Raw genomic sequence first — 19,285 nt, 5'->3', positions numbered from 1 at the left:
GTTCTGTATCACTGGAATCAGATATACGGTGTCGTCCGTCCATCGGCCGAAGTACCCGTGACTGGCATGCATAGCAGTGGTGGGAATGACAGCTTGTCTGGTACACGTGGCACTGCTGTGATATTAAAGGCATTATATGTGAAGAGTAATTTGGTAACACAAGTAGCACAAATCACGTGACTGTCGCTATTTCAGATAATGTGTGTTTGTAGTTAAAACATGGTCCATTATAGAAAAGAACACAGCTTGATAATTATATATATATATTGTATGGGTTAGGTTTACCGCAGCTTGTAGCAGGTTTCCAACAATTTGCCGATGGATTCGAAACCAACTTTTGGTGTGACGAGCGAACACTTTCATCGCTTGCCTAACCTTCTGTTTGACATATAAAATTTACGTAGATATGCAGATAGTAGACATACGATCTACATAGAAAGTAGCGACTGAAAAGTCAGAATGGTTAAACAAATAATTCTCCCTTAGAGGTCTAGGGTCCATATTCAGCAAAATGTGTAAAATTGAGTGTAATTACTAGTTGACGAAATCATCTAGATGGTAAAACTGCAGTTGTTTACTGGATCAAGTACTGTTTAAATGGCAAGATTCAAGCATGATGGCCTGGAACCTATTCCCAGCCAAGCCTCTTTAACTTAAGTCGAGTCTGGTCGGTGATAAAGTGGTGCATGATTTGTTGGCGTCTGCACCCCTAACAGCATGCACCCATCCCCCACCCCACCCCACCATCCCCACCCATCCCCCACCCCACCACACCATCCCCACCCGTCCACCCACACACACACCCAACACACATATATTTAAGGACAGGTATCCCATTCACAGACTCCGTATTTATAGCAAGTTTTTTCATCACAGGTCATAGTGTACCTTCAGTAGTGCACCTTTAAGATCAGACAGAGGTCATTCCGTTCAAATCAGGCGTTTCTTCCTTTAGTAAAACTAACGTTTAAGTGTGCGCGCACATTTCTCAATGCAGTCAGTTCCAGGACCTTACGAACAATAGACTGGGCCCCGTCTCAATGGCAAAATGACACGTAAGTGGTTGAGATCTGATACAGATAGGAATCGATGTCGGTTTGCGACTCGTTGAACGAGAGACTCTCACGCAATGTATACACATACACTCCAGTATATCTACCCGATACAGTGTAGCAGTTAAGTGGGTACGTACAAGGGGTTATGTATGTGTCTCGTTATTACGCCGGGCAGTGGCACTGAGCGACATTGGGAGGGTGTTTAAGATTGGTAACATCGATGTTGACATGGCTATCAGAGCTGATCTAAAGACGCTGCGTCTAAATCTTGATTAACATGGCGCTCTCAGAGTCTTTGTGGACACGCCATGCCCATGTTTAAGGGGGACTAGGCTAGAGTTGGGATAAAGACCGGGTTTTGGCTCACTAAAATATCAAATTTCGAAGTTACGGAAATATCAAATACAATCTCATTAAATTCATATCTTAGTTTTCGCTACCGCTAAACAAAGATCTGAGGACATCCCATTACGAGGTCACGTCAGAACGACCTTTCGCGAATTTTGACCGACCAATGAAATGACTGACAAGAAATCGACATAAGCCAATCAGAGGGCAGCTTTCTCGAGATTTACGACGCTAGTTTCGAACTGACGACTACTCTTCGAAACATATTTTGACGTATTCTCGATTAAAAAAAGATTAAAACTGATAAGAAGAACATTCTGGAATGGCTTACAGATGGCCTAGATTGTATGGGTATAATCATAAAACCCGTAACTGTCGTTCGGAATACCCTCTGTTAAATATATCGTGGTTGCATGATTACAAAACACATTCCGACTGTCACTTTCATGATCTTGTAAGCGACGCTCTGATTGGTTGGATGAAGGTCGTTCTGACGTGACCCTTAATGGGATGTCCTCAGATTTTTGTTTAGCGATAGTGAGAACTAAGATCTGATATTAAAGAGTTTGTATCAAATTTTGAAGTTACGTAAATACAGTCAAACTCTGTATAGTAGAATTGAAGGGTCGTGGATAAAATAATGACTTACCAGCTTTTCTATTTACCAAATACGACTTGCGTGCCGTTATTGAATTATCTATCAGTCGTTGTTTGTACATTGTTATGCGTTGTACACAGTGGTAAGCCTCTTTGTCTGACAGGTTGTTTGCCACAAGAGAAAAATCACAAAGTGCAGCGTATTGACATGAACATTATCAGACATATTTTCCTTTTTACATTGGCAAATTTTAGAGTTCTGGTATGATACAGTATAGAAAATATAAGAAAAATCCGATTTATCCAGCTTGAAGAGAAAGTTAACTTTGAACAGGTCCGTGCCTCAAGGCTCTCAGCTTGGGAAGACTTACAGATGTTCAGATATTGGACACACGTTTCACGACAGCTCTGATGTAAGCTTTTGTGAAACAGTTGATCCTTATCTATGTATTTAGAAATATCATCATCTTTCGACTAACATCAAAACCAAAAGTAACTCCGATCATATATTTTAATTATAACAGGAAAGTAATGGTAATTATGATGATTTGGACTGTAAGGCTTTCCAGTCTTCTACAGTAAACTACGTTTATAACGAACACGGTTATAACGAACTGACAGATATAACGAACTGTTTTTCGGTCCCGTCCATAAGATGCATATGCTGTATGTATGCTTATAACGAACTGAAACTGTGATCACAACAAACCACTTGTGAAGGTAGACCGTTTTGTGTATTGATGTGAACAAGAAAATCCCACTTCAAATTTGTTTCATCTTAACACACCGCGTTTCCAATGGACTATAGACAGTGACCTCCCTTGGCTACTGGAGATGCTTTTAAACCGTTGTAATCTCTTATGGGAAATAAACGCATTGACAGTGCGAGAAAGACCCATAATTGTCTATCTCTAGCCCATTTGGACATAAGTACACTTTGAACGAAGGCCCCCGTAGTGCAGCGCTAAACAATAATACAAAAAGGAATACACGCAAAATCACAGCCGCACAGACGCAAACAACAAAATCACTTTAAAGGTTCCAAGAACATAAGACACTTTTTCTGAATTATTTGCTTTTGAAAAGACACAGTAAATAAGTGCGTGACAACATGGAGAATTAAAGACGGCATATTTTTCCCAGATCGGGCAGTTGAGTTAGTGCGAATAAACTCTTTCAGGGTAGTCGCCATAACAACGGTCAATGCTGCGATAAGAAACACCACACAAACAAAATATAGTAACCAGCCCCTTGAATCCATGTATTTGCAACTAGTTCCTTACTATTTCCTCTCACCAGCAACGCATACTTGAAGGCGACTTAATGGATCGGGTGGTCAGGGCGGGTGTCCCTGTTGAATGCGTGCCATCCTACCCGGACGGCCTGGGTCGTTCCTGATAATATGTTTCTATGAAACGTGATACCAAGAACATGTTTAGTCAGTTTAGTAAGACAGATCATGCACCACTGGTAACCAGTAGATCGGGTGGTCAGCCTCAACCCGTCAACGCAGTCTGATGTGGTTCGTTGCTCACAGTATCAATCACTGGAATGTCTGGTCCGCAGTCACATAGTTGGAGTGCAGCGTTAACAAACACACAAACAAACAAACAAACAATCAATCAAACAAACAAACAAACAAACAAACAAAGATATGTCAACTGCCCGTGTTTTCAGGGATATTTGAGAAGATATTTACACCTTAACAATTATTCCGTACATGCATGGAGAGCAGTGTCGATACTGGTTGAAGTAACTGGTGACTTTCGCAAGACATGCAGATACATTTCAGGGAGATATCGTTGTTCTATTTCATTACACGGTGAACACTGAACACTGTGTACATACTTCTAACATCCATGTGACTCTTGTACCGCTGATAGCGATGGGGTTGTGATAAACTCATGATGTGCTCGAACGCGTGGATAATAAGAGTTATCTCCCTTATACTACAGACGGATTCTCTCAGCCTTAAGAATAACAATGAAGTTGTGTAAAATGTTCTCTCGCATAAAAGTAATGAAAACGATAAAGAAACAACTACTACCACTACTGCTACTCCTACTACCACTTTTCTACTACTACTATTGCTGATGTTACTGCTACTACTACTATTGCTGATGCTACTATTACTACTACTGATGCTGATGCTACTACTACTATTGCTGATGCTACTACTACTACAACTGATGCTGATGCTACTACTACTATTGCTGATGCTACTACTACAACTGATGCTGATGCTACTACTACTATTGCTGATGCTACTATTACTACAACTGATGCTGATGCTACTACTACTATTGCTGATGCTACTATTACTACAACTGATGCTGATGCTACTACTACTATTGCTGATGCTACTATTACTACAACTGATGCTGATGCTACTACTACTATTGCTGATGCTACTACTACAACTGATGCTGATGCTACTACTACTATTGCTGATGCTACTACTACTACAACTGATGCTGATGCTACTACTACTATTGCTGATGCTACTACTACTACAACTGATGCTGATGCTACTACTACTTTTGCTGATGCTACTACTACTACAACTGATGCTGATGCTACTACTACTTTTGCTGATGCTACTACTACAACTGATGCTGATGCTACTACTACTATTGCTGATGCTACTACTACAACTGATGCTACTACTACTATTGCTGATGCTACTATTACTACAACTGATGCTGATGCTACTACTACTATTGCTGATGCTACTACTACTACAACTGATGCTGATGCTACTACTACTTTTGCTGATGCTACTACTACTACAACTGATGCTGATGCTACTACTACTTTTGCTGATGCTACTACTACAACTGATGCTGATGCTACTACTACTTTTGCTGATGCTACTACTGCTACAACTGATGCTACTACTACTACTACTGCTACTATTGCTGCTGCTACTACTACAACTGATGCTGATGCTACTACTACTTTTGCTGATGCTACTTCTACAACTGATGCTACTACTACTACTACTGCTACTATTGCTGCTGCTACTACTGCCACTACTACTACAACTGATACTACTACTACTACTACTACTACTACAGCTGCTACTACGACTTACTGCATACGCAATAGTATACAATCAAATATAATAATGCCATATATCGTATTCTTACTCAAATCACGTATTCAGTCAACAAATGTGTTGCAAAGTTCATGTTTCCAATTATATTTTACCGAAATCTCCCTATCTGGAGTGTCCCGAATGCTTTTAGAAACATTTTGGAAACAATGTTTTGGCACTTTTGAAGTAACGTTTGTTTTATACGATGCTTAAGACTTCGGATTTATGCGATCTTATATAGACTCCGGGTTTATGCGATGCTATATGGACTCTGGGTTTATGCAGAGTTATAAAGATTCCAAGTTATACGAGGTTATGTAGACTCTGGGTTTATGCGATCTTATATGGACTCTGGGTTTATGTGATGTTATATGGACTCTGGGTTTATGCAGAGTTATATAGATTCCAAGTTATACGAGGTTATGTAGACTCTGGGTTTATGCGATCTTATATGGACTCTGGGTTTATGTGATGTTATATGGACTCTGGGTTTATGTGATGTTATATGGACTCTGGGTTTATGTGATGTTATATGGACTCTGGGTTTATGTGATGTTATATGGACTCTGGGTTTATGCAAAGTTATATAGATTCTAAGTTATACGCGGTTATATAGGCTCTGGGTTTATGCGAAGCTAAATAGACTCTGGGTTTATGCGAAGTTATATAGACTCCAGGTTTATGCTCTTTAATTTATGAAGGCGTTCTCCCTATCATAACACCCCAAGCAGAGGTGCGATGCACTTTTAACGTTCAACAGTGCAAAAGTACAAATTTGATTACCTCAGCGTGGGAGGAAGAGACGTCATAAGTGTTCGGTGTAAGGTGGGGAAAATTATATGGACATGCCCTGTCGTGTAAACAATATTCACCACACCTCACCAATAACACAATACAGTGGTGTCAGATAGACGACGAGCCAGGGATGGCGCACAAAGGGTGTGCAGGGCTAATGATAGCACACCCACAACGGCTTCTTTGTCCTACTATCATGGCGTAGGAGTAACGTAAACAGATAGGAAACTGTTTAAGTTATGTTGTTTTTTCTATTCCTCCATTGTGAAATTTAAAGTCTGTGGATAAGTACACCGATATAAATGTGCACAGTGAAATCTGCCTGAACCGGATTCTGACAAATCCGGATTTCTGCCAGTACCAGAACAAGTGAAGGTTGAATATACCGCTTTCTTGAGCTAAAGTGATAAAGGTGTTGCCTAGTGGTTAAAGCGTTCGCTCGACTCGTCGAAGGCCCTGGTTCGATTCCACACATGGGTACAGTGTGTGTAGCTCATGTCTAATGTTCACCGCCGAGATATTGCTGAGCTATGACCAAAAGCGGCATAACAAATGTGGAAGGTGTTTGAATGGACCTTTTCATAATTGAGTCCTTAGTCAAACCAGTGATTGATATCATGAGCAACGCCCCATGCCGTTATCAATGAAGTCACCGAGGCTGACCACCCGGTCCATGCAGTCGCCAGTGGTGCATGGTCTTTCTTTAAGATGACTAAAACATAAATCAGTATGATGTTTCTAAGGAACGTCCATGCCCGGATGATGTCGGCCACTGGTCATTAACGCTGTGTTCAAGAGTCAATAACGTGAACCCTTTTGAACCCTCGTGAACCCTCGAGAATCCGGACAGTGCTGTTCCCCTAGAAATCGTCCAGAATTTTCAGAATTTCCTGATTAACGAATCATTGTTTTTGAGAATTGTCCCATGGATATAAGGAAACATTTATAACAAACTCGTCCGAGCAGCGTGTGTCCAGATTAACGGGGTCCGATTTGACGAGGTTCATTACTTGAGAATGTTAAATCTAGAAACTGGAAAAACATGAAAACCTTTTCCACAAATAATCGTTCATCTACTACATCTGTTGGAGAGATCAAAATTCCCTCGATAAGGGACACGGGTGACACTGTTACGACCTTTAGGCGTCCCTATGGTCGTGAGTTCGAATCCCAAATTCTCACTGAATACGTTACTTGGTTTGTGAGTTCCCTACCCGTACGCGTTGGTTTTACAACAGTTTGAAATGCCCAGACCTTCATCCCTTTGGGCTTTCCTCCCACATCAAGCTGATACGCCGTGATGTAACTGAAATACTGTTCAAAGCGGGGTTAAACCACACCCATATCCTCAATGTATTAGCAAGCACACTTTACAAAATGTATAAAGGAAAACAATTATTTAATTCATGAATATTTTATGAACGGGCTATGTGTATGATCATCATAATTTTGTTTTGTATAGGATACTAACGGTATCCTTATGTTTCACGTAAATGTGTGTTTTACCGACTTATTGTGCCTCAATAGCCTTAGGGAGGGACGTTATTTTTAAATTATATGCCTAATGTTTGTATATACACAGTGTATCTCTGTCTCTCTCTCTCTCTCTCGCTCTCTCTCTCTCTCTCTCTCTCTCTCTGTGTCTGTCTGTCTGTCTCTCTCTCTCCCTGTCTGTCTCTCTCTGTGTGTCTGTCTGTCTGTCTCTCTCTCTCTCTCGCTCTCTCTCTCTCTCTCTCTCTGTGTCTGTCTGTCTGTCTCTCTCTCTCCCTGTCTGTCTCTCTCTGTGTGTCTGTCTGTCTGTCTGTCTCTCTCTCTCTCTCTCTTGCGTAACGGTATCCTTGAGTAAATTAAATATGTCCGATAACCCGTTAATCCATAATCATTCACAACTGCTTCACAGTAACAGCGCTAATTCTACCAATTTGACCAAAATGTCATGTCCTACAAAAGATCCCTGCGCTGCTATAAAAATGGCGACAATTGCTTGTCCTTGCCACTGGATCTAGTCCCAATAAATCAAATTACCCCTGGGAATCTCTTGTACCACAGACAGCCTACCCCTGTACCCCAAATCCTTTCAACTAGCTACCCCAAACGCCGGTATCATTTCCTCCTCAATCACGTTAAGTTGACCAGATCCACAGTTTGTTTGGAAACACGTCCACCCAACCGTGCCATCATCAAAAGGATAAAATTCATTGAAAAATATGCTGCACATTCCTACCACTTCATTCATTGTTGACCGCACAGCTCGGACAATGTCCACGGGGGTTAGAAAAGGTGCGCGTTACCGCACCAAGTGACGTGTGAGTTGAAGCGCTGGTCAAGAAGCTATTGTTTAATATTCAAGTCTCAGAGATTAAATGGGAACACTCTTTAGAAAGCGTTTTGGGGCCAATGGGTGTTCAACAGATGCTTAAGCAGCGCGAACCGATAATATTCACCTTGTGATCAATTCCAGCAGAGTCGTCGTAACTGCGAGTATCATACTGTGCATGCTAAACCATTTGAGAGTTCAAAGGGTGAAAAGTGTCAGTAATAACGCCATTGGGGTGATGTATATCTCTTGAACAACCTTGAGTCGCCGACAACATTTACATAACTGTTAAATCGGTAGAAAAAGTACTCGTCAATCACAGGGGTGGGATTTGTGAATGGAAAGTACATGGGTAAATCTCTTAAAGTGGCTTTAGACGCAGGCTAGGGTTACGTCACAGCGTTATATCAAAAGACGAATAGAGTAAACCGGGATTTTTTAATGTGGGTCAATCTTTGGTTTCGGGGTGGGGGATAGGGGATCTAAGAGGGGATCAGAGGTCTTGGGTTGGTCGGGGATGTTTAGTGTGATGGGGCGGAAATCTGGGGTCTCTGGTGAGTCGGGGATGTTTGGTCAAGGGGTAGGGGACCTTGGGCCTTAGATTCGTTTGTTTGTTTGTTTGTTGTTTAACGCCGCACTCAGCAATATTCCTGCTACCCGACGGCGGTCTGTAAATAATCGAGTCTGGACCAGATTATCCAGTGATTGACATCATGAGCATCGATCTACGCAATTGGGATACGATGACATGCATCAACCAATTCTGACCACCCGATCCCGTTAGTAGCCTGTTACCATAAGCATAAGCTACTTTTACGGCAAGCATAGGTTGCTGAAGACCTATTTTTCCCCCGGATCTTCTTCGGTTTGGGCAAGAGATTGGTATGTTGGTCCAGGGTGAACGTGAATGTTTTGTCTTAGGCCAAAGTGTGGGCAGTATCGGGTCAAGGGTAGGCCGGGGATCTACAGATAGTGGATCTTGGGGGTGGGGGTTGTGGTTGGGTGTGGGGATACGGGTGGGGGTGAGGGTAGGGGTAGGGGTGGTGAAGGGTTGGCATATGGGGTCCAGGTGGCCGGGGATATTTGGTCTAGGGGTAGGGCATATTGGTCGGGTGAGGGATGTATGGGTCGTGATGTGGATAAATGGGGATGAATGAGCTTTAAATACATTTAAGCATTTTTCAACTAGCGACAATATCAATATCGATGTGGATGATACAACCCCGATTTCGAAAAGCGAACACCTTAAGATCGCTTTGTACAACGGCACCCTGGCCTTTCTGTGAGTTACGTGGTCGGGTGAACGGATCTACGATGACCGGACACAGAAGCAGAATATGCTTATCACATTATAGATGCTTTCTGAATCTCTCTACTACCAAATGCATCCTTGGTTACAATTAAGCATTAAAGAAAACGATCTGAAGATCTGGGGTAGAATAGGTTTTCAGCAACCCATGCTTGCCGTAAAAGTCGACTATGCTTGTCGTAAGAGGCGACTAACGGGATCGGGTGGTCAGGCTCGCTGACTTGGTTGATGCATGTCATCGTATCCCAATTGCGTGGATCGATGTTCATGATGTCAATCACTGGATTGTCTGCTTCAAACTCGATTATTTACTCGATATATAGCTGGAATACTCCTGAATGCGGCGTTAAACAACAAACAAACAAACCTCCCGCGCGATACACATACGAAACAACAACAACAACAACAACAACAACAACAACAACAACAACAACAGAATCTTTTTTGGATAGTTGCACAAACTATATTTTGGGACAGTACGATGTGGTTTATCACACCGGTGGCCGTACATGTTAAATTGGGTACAAATTACACTGGAAGCGCGCGTGAAGCCGCATTGTACTCGCCTTGAGGTTGACACCGCCCACTGATCCCACCATGGCCCTCTGGTGACCATCCATGCAGCGTGTAGACATGTCTGTTGTCTGTGTATTGTTACGTGTGTCTATATGTCATCTCACCTGCTGCCCCTGTCTAGACATGGCTCATGTGTCAGCCTGTCAAGGTTCAGCTTGTTCCTCGTACTTGAGCATATAACAAGGCCGGCCTATTCTGAGTAACTGAAAATTAACTTCTGATGAATGAGTTGTGTCTATGGAATTTCTATTCTACCCTTTCGGGCCTTTCTCCAACACCAAGCTGACACGCCGTGATATAGCTTAAATACTTTTCAAAGCGGCGTAAAATTAAGTTCACTCATTTAGTACGTACATACAAATGATTAACTTACATCTCATCAAAGGGAATCAAACAAGTGTTTTCGTGAGGTGAGGTAAAATAGGGGTCACATCGCGTTTAAAATTATTGCACTTTCGTGTATATAGCGACGTTCATGCACACGCGTGCGTGTGCGTGTGCGTGTGCGTGTGCGTGTGTGCTTGCTGCTTGTGAATGACTGAGTTAGTATGATTTTACGCTGCTTTTAGCAATATTCCAGCAATATTACGGCGGGGGACACCAGAAATGTGCTTTACGCATTGTACCCATGTGGGGAATTGAACCCGGGTCTTCGGCTTTAACCACTAGGCAACCCTACCGCCCCAGTTTTACTTGAGGTAGTGAGTGAGCATGGTTTTAACATTTCAGCAACATCAGAAATGAGTCTCACACATTGTACCAACATCGGGAATTGAACCCTGCTTCGTCGAGACGATCGAACACCTTAACCAATAGGTTACCCAAGCGCCCCTTAGAGTGAGTGAGTGTGAACATTATTTGTGTTAAATCACGGCGCGTCAGATTAACGTGGCAGAGCATGAGTAAGTGAGTGAGTTGTGTTTAAAGCCTTTTTCTTCAGTTACAACACGGCATGTCATATTAATACGGTAGGTAAGCCTAGCGAGACGTAGGTTGTAGATGGCTTCCTATTTGATTGCACGTATGAGACAGACAATCGGATGATAATCGAGTGATTCTGGGATTTCCATTTGATACCTCTAAACTAAACCTCGATAGCCCCCATATCCCACCAAAATGCCATGGTGCAGTTTAGGATGGATACCTTACCCGGACTTGTTTTATCATAGTTTTATCACCTTAGTGCCGAACGCCAGGCAGGGTAACAAGAAGTTCTTTTAGCGTATTTCGGTATGATTTGTTTGATTTGTCCCCGGAGATGGGAATAATGAATGACATTGGCACATCATGTATCTCATGAATGGATTATTCTGGCTGTGATAGAAAATGAGAATTCTCATCATACGTTATAACTTGAATATTTTCAAAACGGGTGTTTGTCGTTTAACGGCACACTCAGCAACATTCCGGCTATATGACGGCGGTCTGTAAATAACAGTGACAATCCCGTGATTGATATCATGAGCATCGATCTACGCAATTGGGATACGATGACATGCATCAGCGAGCCTTACCACCGAATCCCGATAGTATCCCCTTAAGACAAGTATAGTCGCCTTTTACGACAAGCATGGGTTGCTGAAGACCTATTCTATCCACAGTTTCTTTCGGCATGAAGCGGCCGGGGATCGAACCACCGACCTTTATTTCTCTGGGACGACTCTAGTACATATATGTGTGAATATATTGAAACATCGTTAATCTTGGTACCATTGCAATTGAAATCCCTCGCATTAATACTTATTTCTGAATAACGAATCATAGGCTGGGGGTAATGTCCCTTTGATATATAACCAACCAAGCTCCTCACAGCGACAGTCCGTTCGCAGAGCTCCCTATACTATGGTAGCCACCACTCACAACTTCCCACAGTGCTTGGCGACCACAACTCTGGACCGTTATGTTTGCTATCAAGGGATGACTGTCGTGACTCCGATTGCTCTTCCCCCTCTGTTTGTTTGTCATTTTCAATTTCAATTTAATTTCACAACTATCATGTATGATGAGAATGTAAGGGGAAACCATGCTTCTCACCACGAGGCACAGCGATGTGTATCGATGCTCTGACACAAGGGGAGACAACTCTAATCCGCACCCTGTCCCTCCAAATTCTAGATCTCGAAAGGGACCATTTGATGTTTGGACAAGTGAAATGAATTAATGAATGCTGCTCTTCGCCGGAGGGCTGTAATCGGGCCTTGATCAAGAAAACCGGTGGTTGACAGCATAACCAAGGTTCCATGCTTTCGGGGCACGATGACACAAAGCCATTGTAACCCCCATCCATCAGCTGTCCAACATATTGTCAGTGGATGCTTTGACACAAACACAGTACCTTAAGCGATATGGTGGTGTAGCTCGATCATTTTATTACCGTCTTCGCCATGCCTGTGGTTTTGACACAGAGGTCCATCCATGCTAGGACCCAGAATATGTAGGGGGCGTCATGGAAAATGATAAATACAAAATTCTTTGGAATAGGCTCGTTTACAGCCTCAGACCTATCCAGGCCAACAAACCTGATATTGTCCTTTTTGATAAATCCAATGAAATAATTTATGTCCCTTTTGACACAAATGTGATTGACAAGATTCAGGAAAAACACGGCAAATATGCGGACCTCGGTTTCGAAATGACACGCTTGCATCCCAAGTACCAAGTTGTCCGATTCTCCATTGCGCTCGGAGCCTTAGGTTTGGTACCTCCCAATCTGTTGAATGACACTGGGAGAGTACCCTGGTTCGCTGCCAAGAATTACAGCCCTTCTGACAATCTAGGTAATGCAGAAGGCTTCAGTGTTGGGGAGTCGTCACATTCACCGAAAAGTTCTGGGTGGGTTTGACTAGGCAGCGCTTCCTGGGAGAAGTCCCATTCGCTGTCTGGGCTGCGTGTAGAGGGGACAAGGGCCCTAAGCTGTTGATGAGCCTAACCAGCCTGACTTTGCCAAGATCAAGAAGGTTTTCTTTGCTGCATTTTTTATTTTAATCTGTAAATAAATAAATAAATAAATAAATAAATAAATAAATAAATAAATAAATAAATAAATAAATAAGAAGCGGCAGGAGAAGTCCAAATAGATGTCCATTACTAGTGGATCAGTACATCATAATCATCACATCGGCGTAATCATTGATTATCGCCTTGGATCATGTATCATTTGCTGTTCACGACTGAAGACGTTTTTAGGATTAAGACGGGATTAGTTTGTTCCTAAGTAGCTTACATGCACAACAGTCACAAGTTGCCTGATACATAGAACCTACTCTTTGAACTCTCAGGACTACAGGACATTTAAACTAATCTCTCAATATGGGTTTGTCACTGAAGCCCTCTTCTACAGCTTTCTCGCCTAATACAGCTATCACATGTGGATTTAATTCTTTAATACCCCATTACCTCGCATTAGTGTAAATCTTGCATCTTTACGAGGTGTCATAACGAAGAATGGCTACCGATGACCTCTGGCCCCCAGAGCCTTAGAATCACCCCACCTGGTGTCATGTCCCCAAGGGAGATAATTTGATGTCGAGTCGCGATCTTCCGTTATGAGTGACTGTTGGCCAACACCCCGCTGGGGTGCACAATACCTTGGGTATCTCGGGTAGATCGCCTCTCTATCAAGATGGCCTTCGCAGACCCCTGTCGTTTGAAATCTATTGTATATTTTAACGACTAACTTGTCATGAATTGTTCAATTGAAGGGGTTGATTGACGGTGTTAAAAGACATATTGTGCTTGATAGCTCTCTTTCTTATTAGCAACATGTCTCCCTGTACACAATTATACAATTCATTCCTGACCCGCATAACTGATTAATTATGGTCGAACTACATGTAGAGTTGAAGCATGTTTTCGGTTCTAAAAATTCCACTTGTGAAACTTGCAAGGCCTCTTGTTTTATTTACAGTATAAAAATAAGCTTGTGAATGTTGAAGTCAAATTGTAGTCATGTATTAGCCAATTTGGTAAAAACTCACCCTTTTCTGGACAAAACAGACCATTATTAATCAAATATTTATTCTTAGGAAGTTTTGATAAGAGTGAATTTTACCAATCATAAGAAAACAATTTTCAGACATGTATTCCGGTGATATTGATATGGATATCCTGAGGGTTCAAATGGGGATAAATCTGACATTTGTTAATTATGAAATAAAGCTAAACATGCATCAGGTCTAGCCCAAACCGCATCCTATTCTTACAGCAACCTCTCCAAATAACCACTCATATTTATCCAAAAAATACGTTGATATGACAAAAATATGAATTTTTCATCGGATATTCACCGATCCGTTTTGACTAACAGTGGTCTGTTGTATCAAAACCCTTATTCATCACCCCACCCCATTGGTTGGTTGGTATTTAACGCTGCCAACTGCAAAATTCCTGCTATCTGGCGGCGGTAAATAATCGAGTCTGGACCAGAGAATCCAGTGATTAACATCCTGAGCATCGATTTACGAGATACGATGACATGCATCAACCAAGTCAGCGAGCCTGACCGTCCGATCCCGTTAGTAGGCTCTTACGACAAGCATAGTCGCCTTTTACGGCAAGCATTGGTTGCTGAAGACGAGTTCTAACTGGGAAGGAAAGTGAAAGTTGACATATGTTTAAGAATTTTCCCACTTTCATGGCTCCACAGGAACGGGTGCAGTAAACGAAGCGCCATAACCTATGATCAAGAGAAGAATATTGTTTTACAACGTCATCTAATGAATACGAGACTTTGTTATAGTTGACACAATACTGACATTGTGGAAAAGAGATGCTCTCAGAAACATAGGCTAATTGTCCCTTTGAAAATATTCCCTACCAAGCAAAGAATCGTCTGTTCATTCGATATTTCAAATAAACACTTAAACAACAAGAAACAACAATATTAAGGTCAAGCATAGACACATTGCCGAGTGTCCTCGATTTAAAAAACGTCTGTAGCTAGAGTTTTTATGATGCCCTTTCCAACAAAACGAACCATTGTATGCAGTTTAATTACATTTTTATGTTCACAAACCAGACCCAAACTTGTTCATGCTATTTGAAATCCATCTGCATTGATGGACCATGTGTTCACGATTTTCCTTTCATACATAGAAATAGACACATTTATGAACGTAATTAGCTTGTGAATGCACACTGATATCTCGGTCTCCAGCTTCATCCTCAAGACATCTTTACAACCCCGTGCTGATTCAGCGTTTGTCGGTTTACTGCCCTATGACCTCATATTGTCAATTGCCGACACCCATCGATACAGAAATGGCGTCGAATTGGTTGTTAATGTGAAAAGACATGCTGTTCAATAGCTTGACAGCTTAATGCCACACTGGTTTTAACAGTTATCTCCCTTGTTTGACCCCGAGTTGACCCTTCTCTTCATTTTTGGGTAATAATCATAAAAGTATTCTTTCGCGGGCAGTGTTTCTTAATTGGATGCTTGACATTTTTTTATGTCCCCTACTGTGATTTTGTTGACCGGAGCTTAGTAGATAAATGTTTTTGACCATTTTCATTTCTTTGTCATTTTTATGGGAAGAGAGAATGATATTTTTTAAGTACCGATTTATGTATGAAATATCTTACCTATTTGTTCATGTCAAATATGTATCAGTATTGAGAGACCACGATATAATGAGTTATATTTCTGTAAGTAAACACACTATGGAAATGACAAAATTTGGTAAGTAATGTCATAAATATGACATTAAAAGTTTATATGAACGTTAAAAACGCTTAGACATTTCTACGAGTCTCTATTCCATTTACACGTACTTACATGAACACATATATGCATGCATCACACCAAGGTACATCACACACCAAGGTACATCACACATAAAGGTTACATGAACACAAACATGCATGAAATACACGAAGGTGCATCACACAAAAAGGCGCATGGCACAAAGATTCATCCCCCACAAAGGTACATCCTAAACAAAGGTGCATCACAAACACAGATTCATCACACTCAAAGGTGCATCACACACAAAGGTGCATCACACACAAAGGTGCATCACACACAAAGGTGCATTACACACAAAGGTGAATCACACACAAAGGTGCATTACACACAAAGGTGCATCACAAACACAGTTCATTACCCATAAAGATGCCTCACAAACAAAGGTGCATTACACACAAAGGTGCATTACACACAGATGTGCATCACCCAAAAAGGTGCATCACAAACACAGATTCACCACACACAAAGACGCACCACACACAAAGGTTCATCACACGAAAAGGTGCATTACACACAAAGATGCATGTCACACAAAAGTGCATTACACACAAAGGCGCATCACACACAAAGGTGCATCACAAACACAGATTCATCACACTCAAAGGTGCATCGCACACAAAAGTTACATGGACACATACATGCATACTTCACACAAAAGTGTATGACACACACAAATGTGCATCACACAGGTTACTTGCATGAATCAATCTTGCCATTGAGCATAGGCTACAAAAAGTTACATATGAGTATCACACGATACAAAACCCATGCATGCATAACTTACAAATGTGATTCATACGCTAAATAACCTATGCATGCATACGCTACAAATTAACATCCTACTCTACAAAACCCATGAATGCATAACTTACAAATGTGCATCATACGTTAAAAAATCTATGCATGCATACGCTACAAATTAACATCTTACTCTACAAAACCCATGCATGCATAACTTACAAATGTGCATCATACGTTAAAGAATCTATGCATGCATACGCTACAAATTAGCATCCTACTCTACAAAACCCATGCATGCATAACTTACAAATGCTTATATGCTAAAATACTCTATGCTTGCATAAGTTACAAATGTGCATCATGAATTACACCACCCATGCATGCATAACTTACAAATGAGCACTATATGATACAAAACCAAGGCATGCCTGAATTGCAAATGGCTACTTGTAGGCTACAAAATCCAGGCATGTATAACCTACAAATGTTCACCATCCACTACAAAACCCAGGCATGCATAATCTTAAAATGAGCACCATACGCTACAAAAAAAACATGCATGCATAACCTTGCAAATGTGCCGCATCATATATATGCCACCAAACCTTTGCATGCATAATCTGAAAACGTACACATGAATAGGTTCATCGTGAGCAAAGGTGCAGATACATGCATGCCCACCATAAATACGTCAATCACGAGCAAAAGTACAGGCACATGTTTGTGTGCATCATAACACAAATGTGCTTCATGGCAAAGTTACACCTTCATACATCAATATATTAATTATCTTTTGGCAAATGTTTAAAGCTTAAACAAATAGGATGCCAAAGGTCAAATATCGTAGATGTTTATATTGTATGGTTTCCCTTGTTTTGGGCCTCAGCAGAGAATCTATTATGGCCGTTTGTTTTATGAAGTTTGGTACTTCACCTTAGTATCACCGTTAATGGTTAAGAATCGACGGCCAAAATTACAAAAAGAAATAAAGTGATATAAGATAAACTGATGTTTTCCTGATGAGAGTACATGCAGATTTCAATGTTAACAGCGTGAGAAAGGAAAATATACACTTTGAACATTACAAAACATTATTAAAGTTTGTTTCATCTTTAGCCACCAACATGGTTGTATACTTTGTTTGCTTGGCAGAGAAGTTGCAGAGCGCACCTGTCTCCCAGGTGTGTGTAATGTCTGAAGGTACACGCGTATGATCTCTTTGCTTGCTATTAAATGCATACTGAACTCCCATTGTTATCTTACTACTATTTGTTCATCGGTTCCCATGACCATTGCACAGGGGTGGAATGTTGCTCTTGTTTGTTGCGTTTTAAAGCTTCAATTCAGGTATTGTCATGGAGCCGATTTCTTCTCAGTCAACCCCCGCCCTTCTTGTTTGGCTCACAGCGGCGTTCGTAATAATTGTTTACTATTCAGAAACATATGATTATACCAATTTTCATGTCACAATCATCTTCAAATCAGAGGCACGTTGGAGAGAACATTCAATAGAACAACAAATTACAACATCGCTATTGAATGTGTTGTAATGATAGTAGGTAAGGTCTGAATAGGTGTAACCTAAGATGATAGAGCATGTAATTGCATGTGATTGGCAGTCACCTACACTGCCACGTGTGCATGGTGCATTCAGGTGCATCCAGGTGCATCCAGGTACAGCTACACTATACATGCAGATACAACATACAAGTAACTGGCAATTATCATTCTTCCATGTACATGTTTGCTGTGAACATTGTTATCGTTTAAAGTTACTCCCACTCAAACATTTCTTAATTTCAGCTTAATTGCACACTCAGCAGGTATAATGTCTTCAACTGCTGGTACCCATATTATATTACAAGACGCACCAGGACCAATGATTTTATATACCATCTTAGCATTTAAGAACGAAAATACCTTTCGTCCAGGCACACATGTGTAAAGAGTCCAGTATGAACCAACTATTTCTTTTGCTCTTTCTGCTTTTACTTCTTCTGTTGCTGCTACTTCTGTTTCTAATTCTTCTATTGCTGCTACTTCTGTTTCTAATTCTTCTATTGCCGCTACTTTTGTTTCAACGTCTTTCTATTGCCACTACAGCAGCATTTGCTGCTATTATTGCTACTACTGCTGCTTCTGTTGCTATTTTGCTACTGCTGCTTCTGTTGCTATTATTGCTACAACTGCTGCTTCTGTTGCTATTATTGCTACTACTGCTGCTTCTGTTGCTATTATTGCTACTACTGCTGCTTCTGTTGCTTTAGGGGGCACGGATGGCCCGGTCGTCTAAGGCGCCGCGATTCGCTGTGCAGAGTTGCGTCCCTTGGGCACGCCAGAAACCTATGATTGTGGGTTCGAATCCCGGTTCGCCCCGATTATGTTCCTAGGTTTGTCAGTACCATACCCGTGCTCGTGGGTTTCACCGAAGTGGTAAACGTCTGAGCTCTGCATCACTTCGGGCTTTCCTCCCACATTAAGCTGACACGCCGCGATATGACTGGAATACTGTTAAAAGCGGCGTTAAACCCAACTCACTCACTCACTGTTGCTTTACTTCTCTTATTGCTGCTACATCTGTTTCTATGTCTTCTACTTCTAACACTGCTGCAGTTGCATTTTCTATTGCTACTTCTTCTATTGCTACTACTGCTGTTCTAACTCTTCTATTGCCATTACTGCATTATTTGCTTCTACTGTTGCT

This window comes from Haliotis cracherodii, unplaced genomic scaffold, assembly GCF_022045235.1.
Source record: "Haliotis cracherodii isolate W230 unplaced genomic scaffold, xgHalCrac1.p SCAF_4, whole genome shotgun sequence".
NCBI lineage: Eukaryota > Metazoa > Mollusca > Gastropoda > Lepetellida > Haliotidae > Haliotis > Haliotis cracherodii.
The sequence above is the reverse complement of the archived record's forward strand: the minus strand, read 5'-3'. Positions refer to the sequence as shown.